Genomic DNA, 9038 nt, shown 5'->3' on the forward strand with positions numbered 1-9038 from the left:
CTGACTATCGACCCTATTAATTTATCCCAACATTTTGCAATTCTATCAGGTTTTCCCTTGGCCTCTGAAACCTCTGGAGGTCATTAATCCAAGTACATCCCTCTTCTACTGATAACTAATGAATTCCGATCCATGAAATATTCTTGTAAACCACTTTTGCATGCGAAACCCAGTCTTCATATCCTTTCCTAAATTTCAAACAGAACTGCATGCAATACTCCAATGTGGCTCAAATCTTACATGCTTACAATATGACTGGCCAACTATCGCAGTGAAGGATCATACCGATGTCAAAAAGCATAGCATTTGCCTTCTTTACCACCTTATGAACTTGTGTTGTCACTTTCGGGTACAAATGGTATTTATCCCATCGAATACTTCATCCAAAATGAAAAAGGAAATCTGAAGTAAGTTTGGAAAGCGTCAAATTGAATTCAATAAAATCTACAATTAAGTTTAGATTTAATTAAAATTAAACTAGTTTGATGGATATCATGTAACTATTGAAACAGATCAAAATAACATCTAGTTTACGATCATGCTTCTTCGAAGGAAATTTGCATATCTTACCGGGCGTGGTCTACATGTCATTAAAGAGATATAAACATTCCGGTTGATTCTGAAATGGTCTTTGAAACAGCTTCGGAAGCCAGTCATGTGTGTAGATAATTGTGAACTATAATAGTTTTGAATTACTCATTGAGAATTAAATTATTCATTTCTAGTGTGTGGTAATGTATACATATCACCTACGCATATAAACATAAAAATCAATGCATTTCTCGGTCACAGTTAACTGTCAGAATCAACATAGTGGGATGATTAACAATCGTAACCGCAACTTATTATCTATAGTATATAGAGCATTATTGGCTTCGTCGGAATTAATTATTTTCCGACACTTTTGTCGTGTGAAATTTATTTGAAAATGATCACTGCTAATCTGGAAGTTGTGCAGCTCATTAAGCACGTGGACATGGTTGATTTGGGTTCTGAGATGTCACTAATATCGTACAACCTTTGAACATCATTGGTCGAGATGGACAAATGTGATAATTCCTCATTTATTAAGATGTGATGCATCACTTGGTATGGTTCGACTGAGCACATTGGGCTGAGGGACACCTGAATTGGCAAGGTGTGATAATTGTAATCCCTATCAAGAATAACAATCTTGTATGATTCCTGCTTTGACAGTCCTGAGACTTACCGCTGGCTGCAATTGATTTAAGATGCATTTGGATTCTTCGATGTTGTGATTATTTAATAGCTTACTCCAGGTCATGAGTAGTTCGCCATAGTATGTGTATTTCCTGATCTCGCTCATCCCCATTAGCCAAATGGAACATTTTTTTTTTCCTTTCAGCAAGTTCTGCAGTAATTGAGCATAGTTGAGAGGATGGTATGTCACATCTGATTTGCTGAGACCTCCTTTCATGTTACTAATGGGAAACAATTGGACAAACTGATCTTGTCACGTTCTTTGTCAAGTAATTGACATCTTTCCCCAACAATGCACTGGTGCAGACTTGGACAGTGTGCAAGTCACCCTGAACAATACTTTAGACAATGGGATTGATACAAGTTGCTGCTGCCAGGTATAAAGCCACTGGAAGATTGATCTCTGCATTAGATGACATACCTGCACTATTAATAACGTCTGGATTTGCACAACCTGTTCGGAGGACCGGGTTCGTTGACATTAACCCATTATTGGAATTTATACATCACAGGACCATGTCAGCTCGATATGAAGGTGGTTCAATTTCAGTTTCTTCGTTGAATAGTTTGTATCATTAAAGAATCTCTACTGTTCGGTGAATCATTACAGATTGGGGGATACTCTGGAGTTGTACCTCAAGCACTTGTGGGAGAATGTCTGTTTTTTGGATGATATTACTCAATATATATTAGATTGAGGGACTGGGCATTCAACTTACAATATAATGTGTTGGGATCATTTGTTTTAATTGTACTTATTTCGAAAGTCGAATAGGCTGCATTGTTTGCAACATGTGCTTCTTGGAACTGAAGTTCATTTGAAATGTTTTATTGCCTCGAACTTCCGTCGAATCCCTACACTGTGAAAACAGGTCATTTGGCCCAACACATCCACAACGACCGTCTGGAGGGTAATCCACTCAAACCCATTTCCCGACCCCATTTATCTACATTTCCCCTAATGCATCTCACATACACATCCCTGAACACTATGGTAAATTAATCCAATCTGCACATCTTTGTGTTGTGATTGGAGATTGGAGCACACAGAGGAAATCTCTACAAACACAGGGCGAATGTGCAAACTCCACACAGACAGTTGCCTGAGGCTGGAATCGAATCTGGTCCCTTGAGCTGTGAGGCAGCAGTGCTCACCACTGAGGCATCGTGCTGCATGAGGTAGAGATACTGAATGAGTATGATGTCATAGAAGTAGATTCAGATTTTCAATTGAGTGTCTGTTTCTGTGTGTGCATATGGAGAGTGTTTGTTTTACGTGGTTGCAATCGTCTTGCACAGTTGTGAAAACTGCTGCCTCAGAGGACAAATTGCTGGAATGAACCGAACTTGACAGGCCTGGAGACAGTGTTTAAATATAGGTTTGTGAAATTGCAATATAATTCCAACCGTCCACACTGAATTTTAAGGCAGGCTGATTGTAAATATATACATATCAAAGAGGAGGCGTAAATGTAATTTATAACTCTGAGATATGAAGCAGGCATCAGTATTATTGATGACAATGGTATCATTGAATAAAAATCGATTTAAAAAACTGCGGATGCTGTGAATCAGAAACAAGAAGCACAGATGTTGCTGGAAAGGCTCAGCAGGTCTGGCGGCATTTGTGAAGAGAAATCAGGTTTAACGTTTCGTGTCGACTGACGCTTCCTCAGAACTGTTGGCTCCTAGGTCAGCTTATTTGCGGAAGATAGACTGAGGGAGGGGGTAAGGAATAAGGGAATATAATACGAAGAAAGAGATGGAATGTTGACCAAATTGGTATGGCCCAGGAATGTGACTTCCAAATTTACAAACATGCCTCAACAGGTCAATCAAGCAATTCTGATAGATTTTGAAAATGTTCCATGAAAGTCTATGGCAGGGGACATTGATCATAAACTTGCAAAACCACGAATTGTGAAATTGGAAATGGCATTCTTCGGGCACAGCAACGGAAGTGGGTGATAACACTGAGGAACATGAAGGTGAAGGCCATCGAGGAATTCGCAAACCCATCCTCAAAGAAGGAAGTACTACGAGTTTTACAATTGAGTGGATTCTACAGGAAATTTGTTCTAAACATTAGTAACACTTTTAGTTCGTAGTTCGGGGGTCAACCTCCAGTTCATAATAACGTGGATTTCGCTCGTGCATACATTACATCATCTGTGACATAGCTAGCGTTGAATACAGCTGCAGATGCTGGAGATCAGACCGGAAAATGTGTTGCTGGAAAAGCACATCAGGTCAGTCAGCATCCAAAGATAAGGATAATCAACGTTTCGGGCATGAGCCCTTCTACACGAATGAGGAGAGTGTGCCAAGCAGGCTAAGATAAAAGGTATAGAGGAGGAACTTGGGGGAGGGGTGTTGGAAATGTGATAGGTGGAAGGAGGTTAAGGTGAGGGCGATAGGCGGGAGTGGGGGTGGGGGCGGAAAGGTCAGGAAGAAGATTGCAGGTTAGGAAGGTGGTGCTGAGTTAGAGGGTTGGGACAGTGTCAAGGTGGGGGGAGGAGAAATGTGGAAACTGGAGAAATCTGAGTTCATCCCTTGTGCTTGGAGGGGTCCGAGGCGGAAGATGAGGTGCTCTTCTTCCAGACGTGGTGTTGCTATGGTCTGGCGATGGAGGAGTACAAGTACCTGCATGTCCTTGGTGGAGTGGAAGGGAGAGTTGAAGTGTTGAGCTACAGGGTGGTTGGGTTGGTTGGTCCAGGTGTCCCAGAGGTGTTCTCTGAAATGTTCCGCAAGTAGGCGGCCTATGTCCGCAATATAGAGGAGGCCAAATCGGGTTCGGGGATGCAGTAAATGATGTGTGCGAAGGTGCAGGTGAATTTGCAGCGGATATGGAAGGATCAACACGACGGCTGGAGGAAGAGCGCCTCATCTTTCGCCTAGGAACCCTCCAACCACAAGAGATCAACACGACAGCTGGAGGAAGAATGCCTCATCTTCTGCCTCGGAACTCTCCAACCACAAGGCATGAACTCAGATTTCTCCAGTTTCCTCATTTCCCCTCCCCCCACCTAGTATCAGTCCCAACCCTCGAATTCAGCACCACCTTCCTAACCTGCAATCTTCTTCCTCACCTCTCCGCCCTCACCCCCATTCCGGCATATCACCCTCACCTTAATCTCCTTCCACCTATCGCATTTCCAACGCCCCTCACCCAAGTCCCTCCTCCCTACCTTTTATCGTAGCCTGCTTGGCACACTCTCCTCATTCCCGTAGAAGGGTCCATGCCCGAAACGTTGATTCTCCTCCTTCTTGGATGCTGCCTGACCTGCTCTGCTTTTCCAGCAACACATTTTCAGGTCTGATCTCCAGCATCTGCAGTCCTCACTTTCTCACTACATAATGATTAATTCACTGGAAAACGATTTTCTCATCGAATTAGAAAGACCCATAACTGTTGTTTCTGACAACCCGGACAACTGTCAAATTGAATAGAAATCCAGCATGAGACCTGCTGCAAGCGAGCTCCACCACAAACAGCAACAAACAGGAAACACAGCCAAAGTCAGCTCCGCTCCCTGAGGAAATTCTAGCTGACCGCCGCTATACTAATCATTTATCTCCTCACCCTGATCATCCTGCCACGGGATGATTGGAACTGGGGGCAGGTAAAGAGAAATGTTAGGTGTTCACGAGTTACGGGTCAAGCAGATTAGATGTTGTGTTTGCGCTCATGCCTCCATGTACTCCCAAGAGTGAATTCCCTTGAAACCCATCCCCTTCAACAAATCAGAAATCAATGGCGGCTGGAACGCGACAAGTCCCTGAAGTAACCTCTCTCAGCTTGTCACCGGGAATGGAAATTTACGGGTGTAAATGTTTGGCCCACTGGAAACCCGCAGGGCACCCATTAAACAAACTTTAGGGATAGGTCTTCGCTTATGCAACCTTTCCAACGATACCCCGGCACTACCCCTCACAGACTCGACCAGACAGTGCAAACCCCTGTAATCTATCAGCCTCAAAAACAGCCATCCAATCAGATGGAATGCCGGCTGGCGCCAGTGCATGAACTCGTTGCTCCTCACTCCCGCAGCAAAGTGGTCCATGGGAGAATACAGTTTACTGATCCTTCACGTCCTCAACGTTACCAGCCAAAACACCAAACCCGAGAGAGAGTTCCAGACCGACAATTTGAGACTCTGTAATGGTATCTATGCTATTTGTGGCCACAAAGCCTAACTTTCATTATCCTGACCAGGAGCTGTTATGTTGTATATGCGGTGCAGTCTCATTTGCATATCATTCCCAGTATTTCCCTTTACGACACCACCATATCACAGGAAGCGAAGCCTCACCGATCTTGACCTGGTTCTCTCTATCCTTTCACCCAAATACGCAACCACTCGATTCAAAATAAAAACTCATCAGCTGGCCCCCACCTTGGAGGAGGTAGCCAACGACCAGCTGAATGTCAAAACTGTTGGCATCCCCAATGGCACCCTGAAAAACTGGATGATCTAGGACTATCTGCTGTTCGAAACAGTGGGCGCATGCACCCTCATCGTTTCCAATTGCTGCACTTAATTACCCAACCCCAGTGAGGACATCAGTAACCCAGCCTGGCATATCCAATGCACTACCGCTGTACTGCTCAACCAAAAACCAAATGGGACCTATGGAACTGGGCAAGAACTGTGACAGTTGTCCTGGAGCACAGCCTTGCGACAGGGATTCATATTCATCATTACTATCATTGTCGATACCGCACCTCTTGCATGGCTATTAAAGTGTGTTTAAATCGCCAGCGTTTGTGCTCCAAGGTGCTACCCCCGCCCCTTTACCATGGATCAATGAAGGCCCATTCGAACAATAACTTTGCAACCGACACGGAATATGCAGCTTTGGACTCGGACTCCAAATACAACCCAACTGATGCTGCCCCGACCGCGTCAGATAACCTTCTGGTTCTTGCGACACAGCCTCTTCATCTGAAACACAGTTCTCAGACAGAAACAAAAAAAGGAGGAATTGTCGGAGAAAAGAAAATGAACTACTCTGCGTGCCCACTACTTGATTGCAGAAGCCATGTCGGTTATTAACTAAACACAACATACGCAAAATAACTCAACTTGACTACAACGAGCTCAGTAACAAAACAACAAAACAAGCCATTTGCTCAACGGCTTCCAGACTCAATAAATACACTCCTGAGATGATCTGACAACAGTATTCCTAGCTCACAATAGCATCATCTCTATCGAAGTGATGTGAGGACACCCCCAGTCTCCTCAAGTACTGAACTCCACAAAGCCTCCCTAGACTGAGTGACACCTGATACGACGGAAGATTGCACACCACCCTGCATAAGAATTGAAACGAGGACACTGGAGATGAGCACCTGCACTAGACGAGGAACGGACACCCCTGTTACAATTACATTGTTTTCCATTCACTATAATTTAATTCATATTGTCTTGGAATTAACAATGCACGACGTGAACACGGATGTAAAACTATGCACACTATTTGTATGTACAGCACGGGATAAAGAATCCTGGAATTATCTGTGCAGTATGTCCATGCTGTACCACTCCTAGCAATATCTCTTGCCCATGATATCGTCAGAAATAAACCAGTATTCGTCTATTTCACAAGATCTGTGTGTGACCTCTTTTTGTCATTTACGATTCTCCACCAGTATTGCTTTGTCATACTTAAAGTATTCAGTTTTCCAGTTTTTCAATTCAGTACCAATCAATAGGTGAAATTGCATATTCGCATTTGTCTGAACTGAATCTCATCGGGACACTCCTATTCCACAGTCTGGCCAGCTTAACCTGTTTCCAGGAGAGTTTCTGGTTAGACTCTGTTCAATTAAGCCTTATTGTCCTCAACAACCCCATTGCATTTATTCAGTAACGGTGCTGTTGTCAAAAAACACAGACTCTTCACATTTTCTGTGCATTTGTCTGCAACATGTTTGGTCAATATATTTCATAGCAGTCAACACAATTCATTAGGCACAAAGCTAAATACATTCCTTTGGAACAAACAAGCTCTGAAAATGATTGCTGGCAGCCTTTATTATATTGTTGGTCATCAGCAGTACATGCAGATTATTGTCTTCTACAAGCTGGAGAATTTATTTATTCTATCATTTACAGTGGCTATATGTATCAATCAGACAATGCCATTGGTTTTATATGAAGCGATAGAAATGTGCAAAAATCGTTATTATTTCACTTTTTAAATTTGCAGCAGACAATTAAAGCAATGTCCTTGAATGAGTCAGCAATATCAGAAATGGTCCGGGTTTTCATTCAGCTGGGATTGATGCAGCTCTGTCTTATCAGTTGGCTCGTTACACGATAGGGTACCGCACAAAACTGGCAATTTCACAGTGATTACCTCTATCCTTAGCAATTTTGATGTACCCGTCATCACCCCAGTTTGTTCCCCAGCTGGAAAATAAGAAATTCGATTGGTGTTAGAATCAAAACGCTGATAAAAGGGACATGGTTGGAGAAGCAGCTGTTTTAACTCTGGTATACAATTGGAATTATTATAGGGACTGAATTCTGGAATTACTGAGCTAGATAATGAGTTGGAAAGAATAATTTGCATCAGGCTAAAAAGAGACAATTGTTTTCTTTTGCATCAATTGCTGATAAGTACAGTACGTATGGACTCACTACAACATTGAAAATGACATGAGGTGAGATCAATATCAGGGATAGGTCTGCAGCTGTAGTAGATATGAAGGGGAAAGTGAATAGGGACGAGTGAGAGCTTGAAATATGGCCTCTTGTAGATTTCCTTCTTGCCTTATGGAAGATGAGATTCTCTCAGGTTTTTTTTTACCATCATCGTTTGGAGATTGCCTGCCACTGGATCGAGTGTATGCAGAGCATGAGTTGATTTGGGCACAGGTTATCCAGTGTCTCCTTAACTGCAAGGATACTTCGGCCTTAAAATTTGTTCCATATCCGGTTACCCTGCCCAAATCACATTTCCAGCTTTACCTAACAATTCCAGCACCCATTACACTGTAATACTGTCTACCATATTAAACAACAATGTGTATTTTTTATAAGCTACCCACATACTGTTTCTTCTGGGAAATCATATCGAAATGTGTGTGTGTATGTGTGTGTGTGTGTGTATTCACCCGAAACACAGGACTTATTTAATCAAACATTTTGTATCCAATCTGGCCCTGAAGATGGGACTGCTTCTTCCAAACCTGACTGCCGTGATTGTAATGATGGCAACCAGCGAAGCCTCAAAGAATAAATGGCTGAAAGGAGACAGACGGTGGTAGTATTCATTCTAGAGTTCAGTTACTAATAAAGTACCGCAAGGATCAGTTTCGGATCCACTTTTGTTAGTCGACTTTTATATGAATGATCTGAATGAGAGCACAGAAGAATGGTGGACTGATATGCGGATGACATTAAGTTTGTTGGGGTTGTGGACAGTTACTAAGGATGTATGGATTGCAGAGAGAAGTAGATAAGCTGCAGAGCTATGACAACAGGTGGCGAATGCAGTTTAACGCGGTAAAGTGTGAGGTGATTCAGTTTGGAAAGAATCCAATGTAATGGGCGAATGGTCAGATTCGTGCTTGTGTAGATGAGCACAGAGATCTCGGTGTCGAGGTACATAAATGTTTGAATGTTGCCTCCCAGGTTGATAGGGTTATTGGAATGGCATATGGTGTGTTTGCTTTGATTGTTAGGGGGATTCAGTTTCGGAAACAGGAGATCATTCTTCAAGCCGTACTAAACTCTGTCGCAACCACATTCTGGGTAATATGCACACTTCTGGTCACCATATTACAGGAAGAATGTGCATGCTTT

Source organism: Chiloscyllium punctatum, chromosome 43 (assembly GCF_047496795.1).
Source record: "Chiloscyllium punctatum isolate Juve2018m chromosome 43, sChiPun1.3, whole genome shotgun sequence".
NCBI lineage: Eukaryota > Metazoa > Chordata > Chondrichthyes > Orectolobiformes > Hemiscylliidae > Chiloscyllium > Chiloscyllium punctatum.